This window comes from Crinia signifera, chromosome 5 (genome assembly GCF_055691185.1).
Source record: "Crinia signifera chromosome 5, ASM5569118v1, whole genome shotgun sequence".
NCBI classification, from domain to species: domain Eukaryota; kingdom Metazoa; phylum Chordata; class Amphibia; order Anura; family Myobatrachidae; genus Crinia; species Crinia signifera.
In genome coordinates this window covers 328,569,359-328,593,629 of record NC_139221.1, presented here as the reverse complement: position 1 = coordinate 328,593,629, position 24,271 = coordinate 328,569,359, and positions in this window count along the sequence as shown.

Sequence of the window (24,271 nt, the reverse complement as noted above, 5' to 3'; positions counted from 1 at the left end):
GGGCACTGCCCTCTGGTGAGTTTCCATTTCTTATATATTTAGAAAGAAACCTTTATGGGAACATCTCCTAGCCAGACTAGGTGAGTCACCCTAGGATCTGGAAGGATTTGAAAATTCAATATATGGACTCTTACTAATTGAAATCTGTACTGTTATATTTTCTTTTCCATATCTGTTGAGTCTTGACCCATATATACATAGGGAAACAAGAAACATTTCCGGAGGTAGCGCTGTGGAGTTCCACATCTTGTTGTCTTTGAGCCAGAGGAAGCAGATGGATCTGAAAAAATCCCTCTCCAATACCGCTTTTCACAGTAAAGAACATGGTATGGCCAAATTCTGAGAACACTGTTCGGGTCGTATGGTTCGTTCCTCCAATCCTTGCTCAACAAGGGGGGTAAAAAGATTGGGCTCTGATCACGAGTTGTGGAACTACAGGTTACAGCCAGCTCCAGCATTACATGCTCCTCTGCACTGGCAGTCTGCCGATGTGAGCACTTGTGATTACAGCAGGTTACCTGAGCCCTGCTATTATACCTGTCTGTCTGTAGTAATCACTTCACCCTGAGTACTTTATACCTGCACTTGAGAACTACAGGTTTCTGATGACTTAAATGAATATCTTCCTCTCCCAACTGCGCTGCATCCTGTATGAGAGCGTTACAGACATTGCCTGAATCCGCCAGAGATTAGCAATAATTCTCCTGTTCCCAGTGCATTCTGTTCCAGTTCAGTGCGCCAAATCCAGTCCAGCCCTAGTGTTTCCAAGCTCTGCTAGGTGCACTCCAGGTTCATCAGATCAGTCCGGTCCACTGGATCCAGTCCGTCCTCAGTGTTTCCAAGTTCTGTTTATACAAAGTTCACCAGTTCCTGTCCGGCCTACCGGATCCAGTCTGGTCTCATTGTGTAAACCCAGCAGTTTCGGAACAGTGTTGTGAGTCCAAATCTTAGCCCCAAGCATCAGATTCAATCAAAGTATGATGGTTCTCCGGAAGTGAATGGTTTTCCCATTGTTCTTCAGACTAGCCCTTTTGGCTTTTCTCCCAAATAAAGGCATCAATATCATAACTCACAATTATTGTCCACCATGGTGGGTAGCTGTAGCCTCTTCAAGACCATAAGACATCCTCCATGTTTCGCTCCACTAGGGTTTATTTTTCACCAAACTGTGGCAAGAATAGCAATGTGGGGTGGATGTGGGGTTTCACTTAGTGACATAGAAGCCAACAAATATCTCCATCAGGACACTGTCCTCTGCGTCTCTTCGCAGGTAATGACCCAGAGGTGGCAGACGGCAACACCCTGTTATATTGTCCTCACATCTGCAGGTTTCTGACCAGCCTGACGCCTCTACTGGCGAGTTAGAAGACCAGGGGTGGTCCAAAGGAACGGAAGCTCACCCGCTGTCCCCCGATCTCTGCAAGGACCTTACAGTCAACTCCTTTTTCAGCCAGATCTGTTGAACAGCTGCCTTCCCATCATGCACTCAACTTCCCTGAAGTGTAAGTCAGGAAACTGATGGAGACATGGAAGTAAATTGACTAAGATGAGAGTTTTATTGAAAATGGGATGTTTCCCATAGCAACCAATCAGATTCTACCTATTTATTTAGCACCTTCTAGAAGATTATACATGGAAGCTGATTGGTTGAAGGTGAAGGTGATAATGCACCAGCCAATCACCACCTACCTGTCATGTTACAGGCTAAGGGCCAGATTCTCTAAGCTTCAAAAGGGATAAAATGGAGAGTGATAAACCACCAGCCAATCAGCTCCTACCTGCCATGTCACAGACTGTGTTTGAAAAATGTCAGGCAGGTGCTGATTGGCTGGCTGTTTATCACTCTCCATTTTATCACTTTTGACGCTTAGTGCATCTGGCCCTAAGTTTGAAAACTTTATCACTTCGCCAAGCTTAATATACCTACCCCAAAGGCTCCGATGTGTAACTGTAACTCCAGCGCTGTGTCTGCCAGCGTAACAACAACTGAAGTGCAGATTTATACAGCAGAAGACCCTGCCAGGCTCCCTCCCCTGCTCCCACACACATTAATCACGCCAGTAACATAGCAAGATGGCTCCAGCACCAGCGGGACATAGCTGGACAGGAGCCTCCCATGGGAAATTAGCAAATGCTGTTTTAATTGGCAAATGGACAAATCAATTTGCAGATTTCAGAAGTTCATGATCAAATTTGCGAATTTGAAAGACTCGCCCAACTCTCCCTCTACCGTGAGCGACGTGGACCCTTCCCGGTCTCTGTCTCCCGCTCCCCTTTTATAAAACAAATTGGTGTTTTCTTCCCAAACATCTCCGGAACAGTATTTGTATTGTATAATTGCAGAGAGTCTATGAAATTGAAGGCTTTAAAAGTGTGGAAAAAAGCCATGCGGCGGCGAGTGGCGGGGATGAATTATAAATTGAAGATGCGCTGTGAGGACGGAGAGCTCGGAGAGACAGCTGGCCCGCTGCCCGGAATCTATAAATGCTGTGCACAGATTTCCTGAGGTCCACAGAAGGAGCTGAGATTGTGTCATTTAGTAATCAAAACGCCGAGATACGAAGCAAAGGAAACTGCAGATGCTGAGAATTCGGAAAACGCTGAAGTTCTCCGAGATCATTAAAAAAGTTGAATAGGGCAGATTGGTGTTACCGTCCCCTCAGCCAATCCCAATGTGTTGTATGGAGAGGGTGCAAATTGTACACACAATATAACCTTGCACAAATAGCCTGTGACTGCAGCCGTTACCCAGCACTCCAGTGCCAGTCTTACAGCTGTGACTGCATCGGTGACTGGGGGGCAATGCTGTCAGTGCATAGGGGGCGTGGTCAGTACACAGGTGGGTGGTCTGGGGGTGTGGTGGCATGATCACGTGGTCGTGCCCCCCCCCCCCACACACACACACACACACACACACACTCAACAGTGCAGCGGGGGGGGGGGGGGCATTTGGCAAGGGCAGCTGGTGGTGTTTACCTGTTTGCTAGGCTGCGATTACATGCAGCCCAGCGAACTGGTCCGAATTAGGCCCTTGGCAGCGGGGGGGGCATTTGGCAAGGGCAGCTGGTGGTGTTTACCTGTTTGCTAGGCTGCGATTACATGCAGCCCAGCGAACTGGTCCGAATTAGGCCCTTGGTAAGACACTATGTGGCAATTCATCTGTATCAATACTCATGAGTTTATTTAGTAACCCTTAGAGAAAGATAAACTGGAGAGAGATAAAGTGGACAGAGAAAAAGTAACAGCTAATTGATCCCTAACTATCATTTTTAAAAGGAAGTACCATGGCCGTTAGGAGCTGGTTGGCTGCAACTTTACCTCTCTCCACTTTATCTCCACCCAAGACTTAGTAAATAGATGCCTCAGTCTTTTCCGTTCTCCCCAGATTAGCACTGGAGTCACACCCCACCGCTGCAGCAATGCCTGTACTTGTGCCGCGTCAGAGACACAGATAAGACGCTTGTTCGGCACAATGCTGTGTGTTCATGTCCATGTGGCACCCCAGATGCAGTTATTTGGCACAATGTGTGGATAGAAGGATGTGGACCCATCTGTATGCACAGGTTACAGCTGTTCTAATGGGGGATTCAAACTCTAGACCTCCTGTATTACAGTCGGTTACCATTTGTGAGCTATCTGCAATCTTAGTTTACAGGTCAGCAGCAGCATCTATGAAATGTGCGATGGAGAAGGAGGGGGATCAATACACTGGCGGGGAGAGGGTGATAGGGATCGCACTGCGCTATAGGCCCCCCACCACCGCCAGATGGATATACAGAATACCAAAATACTGTACTGTCTGCGGTTATTAGACTTTTTTTGATCATACAGGACATGCCCCATGTAGGGATGATCGATCCCTACAGGAGCGTTACCCAGCTAGTATTTCTGTTTGCTGTATAATTGTGTCTGCAAGAAAATGTTCTGGTTTTGTTGCCTTAAATTTAAACATCCCAACATCTCATGTGTACCTTAAGCATGTCATAACAATGTAAACTTAACATAACTAAACCTGAAATAAAGACTCGGAGACATAGGTTTGGCAGAATTTGTTAACTGATTTATTTGTAGCAACTTTTAAGCTAATTTGTTTGTTTGAATTGGTTTGATTTAATTAATTTGATTTAATTAATTAATTAATGGTGGCCAAGAAAGAACGGCCCCAAATGTAACTCCACCCCAATTCTGACGTAACTGGCCTAACTCAAAATACAAGCGGTATCCAACTCTACCCACACATTGACTACCCACCCAGCCGGGTGGGGACGCTGTCCCCGACACGGGTGATACAGCGAAAAAGGCCTAAGCCAATGAGAGGTGAGTGCACCGCAAACAAGCCATAAAAACGCCCCCAAAACCTGTGGTGTGAGCTAATTGATTAAAACTGCCGTTCTTTCCCGCCTATCAGTTAACTCGATTAACATCCACCACCCTCGATAAGCAACAGGGAAGGGAGGGCGGGGAATTCTGCAGGAAGAAGAGGAAATCTCCTCCCCTTCCTGCTATTATCAATCAGTCACCACTGCCAGACCTATGTCCTTATTGGCTCTCCGAGTCACATGCCTCTCAGTGTGACACGCAGATGTGGATGTTTAATTCACTCCATGTCAAGTGTTGGCATTTCGTTACTCTAAACATCCCAACATCTCATGTGTACCTTAAGCATGTCATAACAATGTAAACTTAACATAACTAAACCTGAAATAAAGACTCGGAGACATAGGTTTGGCAGAATTTGTTAACTGATTTATTTGTAGCAACTTTTAAGCTAATTTGTTTGTTTGAATTGGTTTGATTTAATTAATTTGATTTAATTAATTAATTAATGGTGGCCAAGAAAGAACGGCCCCAAATGTAACTCCACCCCAATTCTGACGTAACTGGCCTAACTCAAAATACAAGCGGTATCCAACTCTACCCACACATTGACTACCCACCCAGCCGGGTGGGGACGCTGTCCCCGACACGGGTGATACAGCGAAAAAGGCCTAAGCCAATGAGAGGTGAGTGCACCGCAAACAAGCCATAAAAACGCCCCCAAAACCTGTGGTGTGAGCTAATTGATTAAAACTGCCGTTCTTTCCCGCCAAAGCGGGGGATTTGAATAAAATACCCCCGCCCCGCCACCATCTAGGCAACTAAATCTAACACACCTAGCAGACCCTCCAGAAAAAGAAACAAACCCTCACCCGCCAGGTGAACCCCATCCGGCCTAAATAGGTGCTGACGCCCAAATCTTATCATGGCATGAGGAACTACAGCCCCCCCATTCTCCAGCACCCAACGAGCAACGGCCGCATTAAGCTTTTTCCGAGCTTCATCAATCGCCCTGGGATCCCTAGCATCCCTCCAAGCAAGCCTGGGAATAACATAGGACCAAACAATGGTGCAAGACGGCCAAGCTGATTTAATGGCAGCAAAATCATCTAAGATCAGGTGCCGCAGCTCTAATTGGGACATTTTCCCGAGGTCATTGCCACCCAGATGTACAGCCAAAACTTCAGGCAACCCGTAGCGTCGGGCATTCACCATCAGGAATGCTCGCAGGTCCCTCCAAGACATACCCCGGACACCTAACCACCTAACTACCCGGGAGCAGGCACAGGCTGGACCTTCACCTGCATAGACTGACCTAGCTGCCCAGTATACAAAGGAATGGCCGACTACCCAGACCCTTTGCCTATCGGTTCCCAGACCTGAGGAAGATATAAAAAGAGGGGATTAGGTTGAATTCTCGGTGAGGCCTTATTACATATTAGGAGGATCTGCCAAAAGAAAAAGAAAATTTCGTATATATATACATAATTTAGGCACAATAATTAAGGTGCCATAAGACATGCTCCAATCACGATTGGAGCCATACTGGGATACAATGGGAAAGAGACAAACAAGGGAGGTAAGGGTATTGGAAGGTAAAGGAATGACGGGTGTACTCGGCCGGAGGAAAACGACTGGACCTGCTGAGGGACTATAATTAACTATAACCAAATTAGAGGGCCAGATTCAGTCCGTCAGGTCAGGCAAAAAGCGAAAAAACTCCGGACGCTGGCCTAATGGCAGAGCGTAGATAGCCCCCGAGTAGGAAGGACACAGGGCAGGGGAACAGAATGAGCATTCAGGCACAGGCAGGCACAACATACAAGCATAGGCATGACATACAAGCACAAGCACCTTTCAGGGCAGGAAGTGAGGCCTAATATACTTCCTATAGCTCGCAGAGCGCCACCTGCCTAACGCCTTGATGTCAGTAACTGGCCAGCCAGCAGCTGCGGCAGAGGTGGCAGCCCCAATCCGAAAGGAATGAGTACCAAACTCCCTCGGTGAAAGGCCCAAACGTTCGAGGCAGCGCCTCAGCATCCATCGAAACTGGTAAACCGTCAATGGCGACCCATTATAATGCAATAGCCAGGAGCCATCCCGGGCAGGCCTGACCTCCGCATACAGGGATGCTAAAGCCACCGGGCAAATGGCAACCGGGACAACTGGTGTCACTGAAGACCACCTGCCTCTAGCTGACTGGTCAGTTTTAGACCGCCTAATCCTGAACCACAACGCCCCTGCATCTAAACGAATATCCGACACTAAAAGTACTGCCTCGCGGGATTTACCTGGGGAAACTAACTCAGAAATCCGAAAAGCCCCATGAAACGCCATGGAAAAGGCTAATCTAAACAAAAGAGACTCAAAAGCGGATTCCGCGCAATGACCTACTGCATTCAATAAAGACGGGAGCAGTGACGCATCGATGGGCCTGCGACAATCAGGGCTAACCGGAGTCAAGCGCGCCCAGCCCTTCATAGCTTTTACCACCAGGAAACACTTCGTACAGTCGGGCAAACCTTTGAGCTTAGCAAAGAAGGCTATCCCAGCCAAATAGCGCGCAGCCACTGCCCTGGATCTACCCGTGCAATACAATGACCATAAAAAGGACAACAAAAGACGCTGCCCACGCCTACCTGACTGAGCTGCCCCTCCCGCGAACGCTTCCCATTCTGTCCAGGCCGCCCGATAGTTCCTAAGGGTGGCAGGGGCCAATGAAGATTCTGCTAACCCCTCCAGTCCGACCCGATCACCTGCCAAACATAAGAGGGGCAGGGCACCCCGACATCATCAGCCTGAGGAACAAGCTCCCGAAAACGTTGCCATTGGAAACGGGAGAGGGAATCAGCGATTTCATTCGCAACACCAGGGACGTGGCGAGCCCGGAACAGGATGTTATGCCGCAAGCACTGCAGTGAAAGCTGCGCCAACAGACGTAAGACTAATAGGGACCTGGCCTTCTGATGGTTAATCGCATGCACAGCACTAAAATTGTCGCACCAGAACACTAAACTCCTTTTTGCCAAGCGTGAGCCCCAGATTTCCATTGAGACCATTATAGGGAAAAGCTCCAACAACAACAGGTCCCTAGTGAGACCCCTTTCAAACCAGTCACCCGGCCACTTCTCAGCACACCAGTGACCGGCCAGAAAGCAGCCAAAACCCACCGAGCCCGAAGCATCCGTGAACAGCTGCAGCTCACTGTTAGCCACTGCGGGAGCCAGCCAGATGCGCACCCCATTGAAATCCTCTAAAAAGGAAGCCCACACGGCCAGGTCACGCCTAGTCTCGGCGGACAGGCGAATGAGGTGGTGAGGCTTGCTAACCCCGGCAGTGGCCCTCTCAAACTTCCTGCAAAACAACCTCCCCATGGGGATAACCTTGCAAGCGAAGTTCAGCTGTCCCAAAACCGATTGAGCCTGTCGCAGGGTGATCTTATTCCTGGACCTACACAGCTCTACTGCATCGCGCAACTTAGCAACTTTGTCGGCCGGCAAGCTGCAAAGACCCTCAACCGTATCAATCTGGATCCCCAGAAAAGACAAGCAAGTAACCGGGCCCTCAGTCTTGTCATCGGCAATAGGCACCCCGAATTGGTGGAAAAGGGACTGCAAGGAGGACAGCAGGTGAACACAACGGTCAGAGTCGGCTGGACCGACGCATAAGAAGTCATCGAGGTAGTGAGCGAGCCCGCTCTCCCCCGAGGACTTCTCCACGCACCAATGCAAAAAGGTACTGAACTTCTCAAAAAATGCACAGGATACCGAACACCCCATCGGCAAGCACTTGTCGATGAAATATTCGTCACCTATGCGGAAGCCCATGTACCTGAAAGCATCGGGATGCAGCGGGAGCAAACGGAAAGCCGACTCCACATCCACCTTAGCCATGAGAGCCCCCCGTCCAAACGACCGCACCATCGCCAAAGCATCATCAAACGACTGATAGGTCACTGAGCAACGCTCGGCAGGGATGGCGTCATTAACAGAGAGCCCCGTTGGGTAAGAGAGATGTTGGATGAGTCGGAATTTCCCAGGGACCTTCTTCGGCACCACCCCTACCGGCGATATGACCAAGTTCGCCAAAGGGGGCGTGGCAAAGGGACCAACCATGCGTCCAAGCTGTACCTCCTTCTTCACCTTCTCCCACAACACGGAGGGAAGCGCTCTAGCAGATTGCAAATTTCTAAAAGCGCCCCCTTGCACCTCCCCCACCACAGGAAGTCGAAAACCTTTGCTAAAACCCTCCTGCAGGAAAGCAGCCGCTTCCCTGTCCGGGTACGAGCGGAGCCATTCGGCCATGGCCTCCACCCGCACCGGCGTAGCCGCCCTATCGAGCGCCCCCACCTCCGGCAGGCTTGGGGGCAGTGCCAGCACCCGCCCCTCTGGCGGGGCGGGACCCTCGAAAGCAGGTGGCAGCAGGGTGGTTCCCTGAGCAATTGATGCACAGGTGTTTGTACTTGCACCGGGACCCCAGCTGACAGGTGGAATTATTGTAGGCAAAGCACTTGCCCTTAGCGGCCCCCAGGGGAGCCGGCTTACCCGCTCCAGGGAAGCGGCGGGCGGCAGAAGACTCCGCTACCGGCCGCTGTTGCGGGAGGGAAGCCGACGTGGAGGGAGGAGTGGCTGCCGCGGTTTCTATGGGGTCTAAATGTACACGGGCCACCTCCATCCAGACCTCAACGTCCTTACAGCCCAGGTCTAGGATATGCAAGCAATCCTGCTTACACCTGAACTGCTCGTCGTATGTGCGCCAAGCATAACCCCCGTACTTCTGCTGCATCTCATGTATCATGTGAATGTAGCGTATTACGTTAATGTGTTCATCCGGCCGATCTTCCAGATAGCAGGCCGCGAAAACACAGAAACCTGCCAGCCAGTTGTCATACGACCTATAGGAATCAGAGCCTATGCCGCCCTTATCCTTGGCTGCCTTAAAGGCCTTCTTGGTGTCCTCGGTCAGGCTGAACACATCCACGTAATCCCCTTTCTCGATCTTACGCCTACAACTCTCCCTCAGCCCCCTCAAAACTGCGGTATAGTCGCAGTGCACCACCCCGGGCTGATTCCGCCTCTTCCTTTCCCTCCGGGACAGGGAGGAAACCTTCCTGCGCTTAACGTGGCGAGCGCGCCTTCCCGCCTCCTTCTTAGCATACTTGGCCGCCCTCTTGCGAGCCTTCGCCGCGCTACCTATATCAGACCCCCCAGCGGATGAGGAGGAGGAAGTGGAAGAGTGGCTATCCCGAGAGCCCCCTGAAGAGGAACTCCCCCTATCGGACCTTGAACCGTACTCCGAAGATTCCTCACCTGCCGACTCCGGCTGAGCAGCCCAAGTGTCATCGTCCTCTTCCCGGCCATCTGGGTCATCCGAACCTGAGCCGGAACCGTACTGCTCCCCAGCGGGTAACCCGCCATCGTCATACTGTGGTGGTGGAGAAGACGCCGCCCTGTGCCTCCCGCTATGAGGCCGTCTACGCCCAGCGGAGGAATTCAGGGGTGTAGCAGACCTGCCAACCGCAGGCCCCCTATCCCTCCTTGCTCGCCGCCGCCGAGAGCGGCTAGGCCTGGGGTCCGTGAGGGCTCCGGAGGACCTGCGCCGTGTAGAACCGTGACCCCCGGAACGCGCCGGCCGGCCACCCGCCAGGGGTGCCAGGGCACCCGCCATTGAGGATAAGGCTGCCGAGAGTGCGGATGGATCGAAGGCCGGAGCAGGAGACCTTACCCTGGAACCCGCCCCGGACCCCGAAGAGGATCCGGTGCGGCCCCCATGGCGCCGGGCCCCATGCCTCCCACCATCGTCCCTAGCCGCCCCCAGGTAACCCCAGCCCCCGATGGCCTCCGGTGCCCGGGCATAAGTGGGCACATAACCAGACCTGCGTCCAGGAGAAACTCCGTCACTGCGCTGCCGTCCCCCATACACCTGCCGCGGTGACCCTGATCTATTGGCTGACTCTCCTCTATCCCCCCGCGCGTCGTCGGCATGCGCCCGACCACGGCCTGACTCTCTGTCAGAGCCGGAACTGACATGCTGGAGTGGAGGGGACGGGGACTGCGCTGCAGCCTGAGGCTGAGCGCCACCCCGCGCAGCTCTCCTGACACCCACCGCCGCCGTCCTGGACCCCCTCACACCTCTCCCAGACCTCCCGCCCCGAGCTGCGCCCGACGCGGCGCCCCTGGATGACGCACCCCTGCCACGCGGCACACCCGCGCCACTCCCAGCAACCGGCTGCGCGGCGGATCGACCCGCCGACGCAGGCGGAGAGCCTGCGCCAGCACTGGCGGACCCCCTGGCACGTCGGCGTGGAGCAGCGGGTGGGCGCGTGCGGGCAGGGGGAGACAGACCAGGGAGCGCGTCAGACGCATCCAGGCCACCGTCCACCGCGAAGCGCGCGGGTGGACGGGCAGACCGTCTGGGCCGCGATGAGGGGGCACTAGCAGACATACCTGGCACAGTAGCGGGGTACAGGGCGCGCTGGGTGTAAAATTACTAAACACAGCAGGAGCTCCAAACTGCGACTTTCTCCACTGAATTCTGCAGGAAGAAGAGGAAATCTCCTCCCCTTCCTGCTATTATCAATCAGTCACCACTGCCAGACCTATGTCCTTATTGGCTCTCCGAGTCACATGCCTCTCAGTGTGACACGCAGATGTGGATGTTTAATTCACTCCATGTCAAGTGTTGGCATTTCGTTACTCGAATATGAGCAGAATATAAATGTAATTATTCTACCTCCAACAGGCAGGTCTGCTGCAGCGTGACGCTGATTTCACCACAGAGCCGGTGGCAGAGGAATCCTCATCGGTCTATTCGCAGCTTCACCTGATCTCTCACCGGATCACCCGAGTCCAGTTAGTAACAGGATCTCAGCCCTGAGGATCCATAGGTTACATACAGAGATGCCGCTGGTAACTGACCGCTGAGTACAGCACATACTGTATTGTATAGAATGGATACCTGGTACTGCACCCAAGGCCAGATTAATGGATACCTGGTACTGCACCCAAGGCCAGATTAATGGATACCTGGTACTGCACCCAAGGCCAGATTAATGGATACCTGGTACTGCACCCAAGGCCAGATTAATGGATACCTGGTACTGCACCCAAGGCCAGATTAATGGATAACTCATACTGCATCCAAGGCCAGATTAATGGATACCTCATACTGCATCCAAGGCCAGATTAATGGATACCTGGTACTGCACCTAAAACCAGATTAATGGATAACTGGTACTACACCCAAGGCCAGATTAATAGATACCTGGTACTGCACCCAAGGCCAGAATAATGGATTCCTGGTACTGCACCCAAGGACAGATTAATGGATTCCTGGTACTGCACCAAAGGCCAGATTAATGGATACCTCATACTGCATCCAAGGCCAGATTAATGGATACCTGGTACTGCACCAAAGGCCAGATTAATGGATACCTCATACTGCATCCAAGGCCAGATTAATGGATACCTGGTACTGCACCCAAGGCCAGATTAATGGATACCTGGTACTGCACCCAAGGCCAGATTAATGGATACCTGGTACTGCACCAAAGGCCAGATTAATGGATACCTGGTACTGCACCAAAGGCCAGATTAATGGATACCTCGTACTGCACCCAAGGCCAGATTAATGGATACCTCGTACTGCACCCAAGGCCAGATTAATGGATACCTCGTACTGCACCCAAGGCCAAATTAATGGATTCCTGGTACTGCACCCAAGGCCAGGTTAATGGATACCTGGTACTGCACCCAAGGCCAGATTAATGGATACCTGGTACTGCACCCAAGGCCAGATTAATGGATACCTGGTACTGCACCAAAGGCCAGATTAATGAATACCTCGTACTGCACCCAAGGCCAGATTAATGGATACCTGGTACTGCAGCCAAGGCCAGATTAATGGATACCTGGTACTGCACCAAAGGCCAGATTAATGAATACCTCGTACTGCACCCAAGGCCAGATTAATGGATACCTCGTACTGCACCCAAGGCCAGATTAATGGATACCTCGTACCGCACCCAAGGCCAAATAATGGATTCCTGGTACCGCACCCAAGGCCAGGTTAATGGATACCTGGTACTGCACTCAAGGCCAGATTAATGGATACCTGGTACTGCACCCAAGGCCAGATTAATGGATACCTGGTACTGCACCCAAGGCCAGATTAACAATGGGGCAGATAGAGCTGCAGACCCAGGCCTCGACATAAAAATAGTCCCATCACCATGACAGCATGATCCATACAATGCAGACACAGTAGGAGGTGTTAAACATTTCTTTGTTGCATTTGCGAACCCAGACCTGTGACACAGTCCTTGGCCTCGCCACTCCCAGAAAACTGAGGTGACAACGTTGGTCACTCCCACCCCCATCCCTCCCGTCACTCAGGCAGTGGCATTCATTACACTGCGATGCGATCGCAGGACCTGCTCTGTGCATGTGCAGTTTTGTACTGAATAGGGCCCACAATACGACATTCAGGTGCAATAGTAATAACCCCACCTGACTGAAATAAGAAGACTACAATCACAACACACTTCTGTCTACAGTTCTAAAATCACTAGATACACTGGGCCTGATTCTGGTGGTATTTTGTTTCTGTGCAGGGTAAATACTGGCTGCTTTATTCTTACACTGCAATATAGATTTCAGTTTGAAGAACAAACCCCACCCAAATCTAACTCTCTCTGCACACGTTACATCTGCCCCACCTGGATACCTCCCAACTTTTAAAGATCTGGAGGCGGGACACCCCGCAGGCCGAGGTGAGCAACCAAAATGACTATGCCCCCAATCATAGGGATCCTCCGTATTTAAGAAACCAGCACAGAGCTCTTGGACCGGTCCTGATTCCAAAAATTCTTGGAACCAGGACCGGTGCTGGTTTCTTAACTACGGGGGATCCCCACTATTTTTTGGCCCCAGATTTGAGGAACCAGGACCGGCTTTAATACACTTTTGTGTAAAGAACCATGAACAGATCTCACTGATCTGTGCATGGTTCTGCCAAACTCGCCAGCCTGGACCAGGTCTGTTTGTTTTGCGATTTTTCGTCATGTTTAGGGTGCGATTTGAAAATCTGCACCCTATTACATTTGTGATTTTGCTGTTTTTTATGAAAAAACATTTGGATGCGGTGTGATTATTTTTTTTGGGACAGGTCAATATGTGCGAATTTCCTGTAATTTCAGATTTTTGCCTGTGTTTTGCCTAAAAATCGCACATTACCATTATCGTACATTGCATTTTACTACATTTCCCCTATAGTCTTTTTATCCTTACTAACCCTAAGTAAAGGCCCTGCCAGCGCCTGCACATGTCCCCTATAGATCCATTCCAATAACTTGCTTGTTTTAGACGGCGATTGACAATAAAACCGCGCCATTATACTCAGCCGCAAAAGAGCCATCCTGTCATCTCTAACAGACATATCACAATCCCTGCAAATCACCACTTGTGACTTAAGTAAGATAAGTATGGAGTCAGGGTGTACTTTCCTATCGCGCCCTCCACCAGCGTGCCGGGATCCGCGCTCTTTCCACGCCATTAACTTGCCTGACAGCGATATGAGCTATTAACATAAAATGCCATTAGTTTCCTAACACGCTGGAGCAGCAGATTATCCCATAAATCGTCAATTAGTTTGGGCTTAGAAACAGCAACCTGGGTCTTTCTGATAGATCAGCAAAACTTTCAGGTTCTTGTTATTATTTCCATATCTTAGCAAAATCCGAAGCGTTGCAAAGTTCCGCAGTGATATCGTTGTGGGGGTCCTCCCTGCTGCAGAAATAATTATCCCATGACAGTGCGCAGATCACACGGGCAATTTCATTTTTTACTTACGGTACAGAATGTTTTATGTATATATTCAGAAATAATATTAGTCCGACTTCTGGAAATATGCGCTGTATGTCTGATGCAGCTGTGTATCCGGAGAGGCGGGGGAGGGGGCATCACTGCGAAATCACCAGGGTCCAGATTAGCCTTGTGCGCTTTGTATAGAAGAAGGCTTCTGTGAGTTACGCTTCCGCGTAACAGAGTGATCAACATCCGTCATGTAAACCAGTGATAAAGTGCGTACACACATACAGATTTTCTGTCTGATCTATCTGGTGGGAACAAAAACCTGGAAATGTATGGGAGCATATGACAATCAAAAATTTCCACCCAAATGCAGGAAAACAGAAAAAAATATCTGCTTTGATAAATTTGTTATATCAGAACGATTAAACAATTTGTCTGACTGATCACTGTCTGTTTTCAAGCGTTTGGGAACAATTTTTTGATTGTAATTTGCTCTCATACACTTCCAGGTTTTTGTTCCCACCAGGTAGATCAGACAGAAAAATCTGTACATGTGTGCGCACCTTAGCAGTTCAAGAGGTGGACAAAAAAGGGGCAAACGTCACCCTTCTTCTCAGTTCTTTAACTTAAAATACAGATTTGATAAATGCTAGACCCAACTGTATGTAACTTTCAACCTGGGGGGCAGGCACAAGACAGAGTGACCGAGCTGTTCTGCCAGCATATGTACTGGAAAGGTAGGTGTTACAAAACCCCTGTAGGTGGAGATTGCCTGATAGTGGTTTAAATATACATCACAATGACAAATATAGAAAATTGTTCACAAAAAAACTATAAACAACTATAGTACACACAAGCCCTATCAGAGTAAAGATTATATAAGGGACATCTGTAGTAGTAGTTGTAGTAGTAGTAGTACGTTTATTTATACGCAATACAGTGGGCATACCAGTAAACTCTACACAACACACAAAGCATTGCTGTGACTTAAAACAACATAGGAAGCATATTAGTGACTGTTATATAATAGATGGGTCAATATACATCACAGAGAGCAACCTAATGGTCATATATAATATAGGGGGCATTCTAGTGCCCGATATACAATACACGAAACATGCTAGTGCCCGATATACAATACAGGGAACATTCTAGTGCCCAATATACAATACAGGGAACATTCTAGCGCCCGATATACAATACAGGGAACATTCTAGTGCCGATATACAATACAGGGAACATTCTAGTGCCGATATACAATACAGGGAACATTCTAGTACCCGATATACAATACAGGGAACATTCTAGTGACCAATATACAATACAGGGAACATTCTAGTACCCGATATACAATACAGGGAACATTCTAGTGCCGATATGCAATACACTGAACATTCTAGTGCCCGATATACAATACACTGAACATTCTAGTGCCCGATATACAATACAGGGAACGTTCTAGTGCCCGATATACAATACAGGGAACGTTCTAGTGCCCAATATACAATACAGGGAATTTTCTAGTGACCGATATACAATACAGGGATAATTCTAGTGACCAATTTACAATACAGGGAAAATTCTAGTGACCAATATACAATACAGGGAACATTCTAGTGACCAATATATAATACAGGGAACATTCTAGTGACCAATATACAATACAGGGAACATTCTAGTGACCAATATACAATACAGGGAACATTCTAGTGACCAATATATAATACAGGGAACATTCTAGTGACCAATATACAATACAGGGAACATTGTAGTGACCAATATACAATACAGGGAACATTGTAGTGACCAATATACAATACAGGGAACATTGTAGTGACCGATATATAATACAGGGAACATTGTAGTGACCGATATATAATACAGGGAACATTGTAGTGACCGATATATAATACAGGGAACATTGTAGTGACCAAGAACATTGTAGTGACCAATATACAATACAGAGAACATTGTAGTGACCAATATACAATACAGGGAACATTCCTGTATTATATACTGTATTTGGTCACTAGAATGTTTATCACTCTCCATTTTATCACTTTTTGAAACGTAATACATCTGGTCCTTTGTGCGCTGCCCCCGATATTTCCAGACATAATCATTATATAAAGCTGACTTTTTACCAGGTTATGTGATTGTTTTGGTGGCTTTAGTCCCTTGCCTGAGATGAGAGGACATTATATAAAGTAGGCTTCCATCCAGGGGGGTATAATTGGTGTAACTGTGACATGTAGGTGGAGTTGGGGGCTGCCATATCTGCTAGTGTGTAGTGGGAAGACGGGACCGGCAGAAGGTACAACGGGTTCTCTAATATGTTCTATCTCCTCTTCTTTATCTCTCTCTCTCTGACATGGCGCTATGGGGGTTATTCACACCTGCTCGCTATTGTGCACATTTGCATGGCGACCAATAATTGAATGGCTGGACATACATACAGATCACAGTACGCATGCGCTCAGTGTATACAGGTCACAGTATCACAGTGATACATACAGATCGCAGTACGCATGCGCTCAGTGTATACAGGTCACAGTATCACAGTGACACATGCAGATCGCAGTACGCATGCGCTCAGTGTATACAGGTCACAGTATCACAGTGATACATACAGATCGCAGTACGCATGCGCTCAGTGTATACAGGTCACAGTATCACAGTGATACATACAGATCGCAGTACGCATGCGCTCAGTGTATACAGGTCACAGTATCACAGTGATACATACAGATCGCAGTACGCATGCGCTCAGTGTATACAGGTCACAGTATCACAGTGATACATACAGATCGCAGTACGCATGCGCTCAGTGTATACAGGTCACAGTATCACAGTGATACATACAGATCGCAGTACGCATGCGCTCAGTGTATACAGGTCACAGTATCACAGTGATACATACAGATCGCAGTACGCATGCGCTCAGTGTATACAGGTCACAGTATCACGGTGATACATACAGATCGCAGTACGCATGCGCTCAGTGTATACAGGTCACAGTATCACGGTGATACATACAGATCGCAGTACGCATGCGCTCAGTGTATACAGGTCACAGTATCACGGTGATACATACAGATCGCAGTACGCATGCGCTCAGTGTATACAGGTCACAGTATCACGGTGATACATACAGATCGCAGTACGCATGCGCTCAGTGTATACAGGTCACAGTATCACGGTGATACATACAGATCGCAGTACGCATGCGCTCAGTGTATACAGGTCACAGTATCACGGTGATACATACAGATCGCAGTACGCATGCGCTCAGTGTATACAGGTCACAGTATCACGGTGATACATACAGATCGCAGTACGCATGCGCTCAGTGTATACAGGTCACAGTATCACGGTGATACATACAGATCGCAGTGCGCATGCGCTCAGTGTATACAGGTCACAGTATCACGGTGATTCATACAGATCGCAGTGCGCATGCGCTCAGTGTATACAGGTCACAGTATCACGGTGATTCATACAGATCGCAGTGCGCATGCGCTCAGTGTATACAGGTCACAGTATCACGGTGATACATACAGATCGCAGTGCGCATGCGCTCAGTGTATACAGGTCACAGTATCACGGTGATACATACAGATCGCAGTGCGCATGCGCTCAGTGTATACAGGTCACAGTATCACGGTGATACATACAGATCGCAGTACGCATGCGCTCAGTGTATACAGGTCACAGTATCACGGTGATACATACAGATCGCAGTACGCATGCGCTCAGTGTATACAGGTCACAGTATCACGGTGATACATACAGATCGCAGTACGCATGCGCTCAGTGTATACAGGTCACAGTATCACGGTGATACATACAGATCGCAGTACGCATGCGCTCAGTGTATACAGGTCACAGTATCACGGTGATACATACAGATCGCAGTACGCATGCGCTCAGTGTATACAGGTCACAGTATCACGGTGATACATACAGATCGCAGTACGCATGCGCTCAGTGTATACAGGTCACAGTATCACGGTGATACATACAGATCGCAGTACGCATGCGCTCAGTGTATACAGGTCACAGTATCACGGTGATACATACAGATCGCAGTACGCATGCGCTCAGTGTATACAGGTCACAGTATCACGGTGATACATACAGATCGCAGTACGCATGCGCTCAGTGTATACAGGTCACAGTATCACGGTGATACATACAGATCGCAGTGCGCATGCGCTCAGTGTATACAGGTCACAGTATCACGGTGATTCATACAGATCGCAGTGCGCATGCGCTCAGTGTATACAGGTCACAGTATCACGGTGATTCATACAGATCGCAGTGCGCATGCGCTCAGTGTATACAGGTCACAGTATCACGGTGATACATACAGATCGCAGTGCGCATGCGCTCAGTGTATACAGGTCACAGTATCACGGTGATACATACAGATCGCAGTGCGCATGCGCTCAGTGTATACAGGTCACAGTATCACGGTGATACATACAGATCGCAGTACGCATGCGCTCAGTGTATACAGGTCACAGTATCACGGTGATACATACAGATCGCAGTACGCATGCGCTCAGTGTATACAGGTCACAGTATCACGGTGATACATACAGATCGCAGTGCGCATGCGCTCAGTGTATACAGGTCACAGTATCACGGTGATACATACAGATCGCAGTGCGCATGCGCTCAGTGTATACAGGTCACAGTATCACGGTGATACATACAGATCGCAGTACGCATGCGCTCAGTGTATACAGGTCACAGTATCACGGTGATACATACAGATCGCAGTACGCATGCGCTCAGTGTATACAGGTCACAGTATCACGGTGATACATACAGATCGCAGTACGCATGCGCTCAGTGTATACAGGTCACAGTATCACGGTGATACATACAGATCGCAGTACGCATGCGCTCAGTGTATACAGGTCACAGTATCACGGTGATACATACAGATCGCAGTACGCATGCGCTCAGTGTATACAGGTCACAGTATCACGGTGATACATACAGATCGCAGTGCGCATGCGCTCAGTGTATACAGGTCACAGTATCACGGTGATTCATACAGATCGCAGTGCGCATGCGCTCAGTGTATACAGGTCACAGTATCACGGTGATTCATACAGATCGCAGTGCGCATGCGCTCAGTGTATACAGGTCACAGTATCACGGTGATACATACAGATCGCAGTGCGCATGCGCTCAGTGTATACAGGTCACAGTATCACGGTGATACATACAGATCGCAGTGCGCATGCGCTCAGTGTATACAGGTCACAGTATCACGGTGATACATACAGATCGCAGTACGCATGCGCTCAGTGTATACAGGTCACAGTATCACGGTGATTCATACAGATCGCAGTGCGCATGCGCTCAGTGTATACAGGTCACAGTATCACGGTGATTCATACAGATCGCAGTGCGCATGCGCTCAGTGTATACAGGTCACAGTATCACGGTGATACATACAGATCGCAGTGCGCATGCGCTCAGTGTATACAGGTCACAGTATCACGGTGATACATACAGATCGCAGTGCGCATGCGCTCAGTGTATACAGGTCACAGTATCACGGTGATACATACAGATCGCAGTGCGCATGCGCTCAGTGTATACAGGTCACAGTATCACGGTGATACATACAGATCGCAGTACGCATGCGCTCAGTGTATACAGGTCACAGTATCACGGTGATACATACAGATCGCAGTACGCATGCGCTCAGTGTATACAGGTCACAGTATCACGGTGATTCATACAGATCGCAGTGCGCATGCGCTCAGTGTATACAGGTCACAGTATCACGGTGATACATACAGATCGCAGTGCGCATGCGCTCAGTGTATACAGGTCACAGTATCACGGTGATACATACAGATCGCAGTACGCATGCGCTCAGTGTATACAGGTCACAGTATCACGGTGATACATACAGATCGCAGTACGCATGCGCTCAGTGTATACAGGTCACAGTATCACAGTGATACATACAGATCGCAGTACGCATGCGCTCAGTGTATACAGGTCACAGTATCACGGTGATACATACAGATCGCAGTACGCATGCGCTCAGTGTATACAGGTCACAGTATCACGGTGATACATACAGATCGCAGTACGCATGCGCTCAGTGTATACAGGTCACAGTATCACGGTGATACATACAGATCGCAGTACGCATGCGCTCAGTGTATACAGGTCACAGTATCACGGTGATACATACAGATCGCAGTACGCATGCGCTCAGTGTATACAGGTCACAGTATCACGGTGATACATACAGATCGCAGTACGCATGCGCTCAGTGTATACAGGTCACAGTATCACGGTGATACATACAGATCGCAGTACGCATGCGCTCAGTGTATACAGGTCACAGTATCACGGTGATACATACAGATCGCAGTACGCATGCGCTCAGTGTATACAGGTCACAGTATCACGGTGATACATACAGATCGCAGTGCGCATGCGCTCAGTGTATACAGGTCACAGTATCACGGTGATTCATACAGATCGCAGTGCGCATGCGCTCAGTGTATACAGGTCACAGTATCACGGTGATTCATACAGATCGCAGTGCGCATGCGCTCAGTGTATACAGGTCACAGTATCACGGTGATACATACAGATCGCAGTGCGCATGTGCTCAGTGTATACAGGTCACAGTATCACGGTGATACATACAGATCGCAGTACGCATGCGCTCAGTGTATACAGGTCACAGTATCACGGTGATACATACAGATCGCAGTACGCATGCGCTCAGTGTATACAGGTCACAGTATCACGGTGATACATACAGATCGCAGTACGCATGCGCTCAGTGTATACAGGTCACAGTATCACGGTGATACATACAGATCGCAGTACGCATGCGCTCAGTGTATACAGGTCACAGTATCACAGTGATACATACAGATCGCAGTACGCATGCGCTCAGTGTATACAGGTCACAGTATCACAGTGATACATACAGATCGCAGTACGCATGCGCCACGTCAGTGACAAAAATCAGCATTTATTTTTAAAATCGCAAGCTGACTACTGTTGGACAGACAGGAAGCCGACATTTGTGGGTGGTAACCGCACGTTTTCTGTGAGGGTCAGGAAAAATGCAGGCGTGTCCAAGCGGTGTCAGCGCCGGACCTTCCTCTGTAGAGGAATCTGTAGATTCTGGGTTATGCACAGGGAAGTCGACAGGTCAGCCGGGCATCAGTTAAATGGAGGGGGCGTGGCCTCCAGGAGTGAGTGTGGCCATGCCCCCATGGAAAAAACCTGGCAGGGTGCGGGCGGCATTCCACACAGAGGGAGAGAGAGGACGGGTTGCCGCTGCAGCTGTCTCTCTCCCCAGCTCAACACACAGCACTGAGCAGCGATCAGGTCTGAATCAGGCCCAATGTATAAAATGCACAAAAATCCGTCCTAGGACCTGACAAGAAGAATCTAAGAAAAGTTAATTACATAACAATTAGTCAGCATTAGTCATGGAAACAATGATTCAAAGAGAGGAAAATATCAACATGCAAATCACAATAATAACAGACACACGAAGTGACAAAAATAGACATGAACAACTAATCGCCTTCCCTACTAATTAACTCAGCAATTAAACAGCCAAAACATATCAGCTGATGATCTCTATTACATGTAGACATCAATGAGAGTTTCCATTCGCCTCCTAAGGTGCGTACGCACGGTTATTTATCGCTGGCAATATATATGGCGACCATATTGCCAGCGATTGGAGTGTGCGCGGCCAATGGAGGGTGGCAGTTCGCCCCTCGCCCCCCGTGCAAAGGGGGTACCTGCTGCGCCGTCTGGGGAGTGGGCAGGTGGGTCCACGCCGCATTCTCACCGGAGCCTGCAGTGGTGTCCTTGCCGTGCGGGTACCTGCAGCGCTGTGGATCCCCCTGCCCGCTCCCCAGACGGCGCAATAGGTACCCCCCGGCACCGGGGTGCCCCCACCCCGACTCGCCTGGGCCGCTCCGGTGACTTGCACCGGCCCTGAGTGTGCACGCTCCCGTTTTCAGCCCCCTAATGGTCGCTGGTTGGAGGACTATGTATCACAGCCGTTATTTATATTCTATGCAAATAGGAGTTTGCAAATCAAAGGTGCTCTCGTTGAAAGTTAACCGGAGCTAAGGAGCAGGTGGTGCTCAATAATAAATGGCAGTACTAACTAAGCAAATGGTAAAATGAAATAAAGAAAAATGTTTTTTCTTATGTTTCCAGTCACTTGTAACCACCTCACAGTGGCCCTTATTCTGATCGATGCGGATATTCCCGCTTGCGTACGGGCCGCCGATGTTTATCTTCTGCGCATGTGCAGAGGTCACTCTGCGCATGTGCAGGCGATTTCGCCGCAAGGATTCTCTATACGCCGCACAGGGGGCGTAGAGGGGCGTGAGGGGCTACTTATCCTCATTACCCTATGCATACGCCCCCCGTTTCATGGGCGTTCCCATGCAAACGCGGGGCGTATGCATGGTAATGAGGCCGTGACGCGTGGGTACGGGGCGGGCATCTGACATCGCCGGATGTCAGCTGCCCGCCCCCATACATGATTTCACACGGACAAGTGTCCGTGTGGTCTTGTGTTGCGGGACCTGGTGGAGCGTGCGGCCCTGCATTCGATGTTCGGCGACCATCGAATGCAGGGGCTGCTCCCACCATGGAGGAGGCGTATCCCCGTCCAATTTCATGCGGACCGCCACATATCCGCGTACGGACGGCCGTGGCGATCCGTATGGAAGGCGGGGATTCGCCTGCATGGTCGGAGCCGCATATGCGGCTCCGGCCGCACCAACCAGAATAAGGGCCAGTATTGTTCACCAACTTAGGCCAAAGGCTGGCTGGTTACTAAGCAACAGAGCAGAAGCACAAATACACGGCAGTTGTTTCTGTTTAAAAATGTTTTGCAGATTAGTACACTACGTTATGCGCTGAAGTGACACATTTGTAGCTTCCACCATTCATCAATATCGATTCCCACGATGGTGTTGCTTAATAGATAAAACATAAAAGAGGGAAAAAGCAGGCACGATATAATTAAAAAACCATTTAATTATTGCAAATAAAAATATGCCCATACATCTAAAACAGAGCTTCCTGTCTGCAGTCCTGGAAATACGGTAGTCATTTCTATTATAAATACACCTCACAAAATGGCCGCCCCCTTCACAGCAGACCGTTAATAAGGATGCTAGAGGAGGAGGCGACCTCCTCTTGCATCCTAAATAATGGTCTGTAGTAAGGCGGCGGCCATTTTGCAAGTGACATTTTCACCGGAGGAGCATCAGGACTGCAGACAGGAACATCAGGTCAGCGGCAGATGCAGCTGCAGTGGTGAGGGGGGGGGGGGGGTTGAACACATTGTACTGGCTGGGGGGTGCACACATTTAAGTTATGCTACTGTGGTCATTGCAGCTGCTGAGTAAGTCTCTGGTCCTGAGCCTGCGGTGACTGGTGCCCAGTGGGGGAATCATTCAATCGCGAGCCGATAGGTTGTGGATGTCTTCACTCACCTCCGATGTCTGCGTAAGGCGTACACATCTATTCACATGGTGTACATATTATTCCACAAGGCGGGATCGCACTATAGCAGAGCGGCATTTACCTGCACACTGGCCGCTGCACATTCGCGGCCGTGCGATCAGGTCTGAATTACACCCAAAGTTACGTATTTAGCGGCGCTACTACGACATAGCAATTCCGCGCCACAGAAGCAGCCATGGTGCAGCAACCATGAGTGTGCTCTCGCTATCATATACTATCTACATATACTGTGTGTATATATATATATATATATAGAGTCTGGTCAAATCGGCACTCACGTATGTATCAAAATAAATGTCTCCGGTGCCATCAATGAGACCTTCTGCGAGGTCACAATATAACAATCCACTTTAGCGGCACTCACGGATATAATACACTCGAAGTCAGCTGATTGTCATCAACGTTTCGAAATCTTTTATTTCGTCATCAGGATATATCCTGATGACGAAATAAAAGATTTCGAAACGTTGATGACAATCAGCTGACTTCGAGTGTATTATATCCGTGAGTGCCGCTAAAGTGGATTGTTATATATATATATATATATATATATATATATATATATATATATATATACGTCTTTC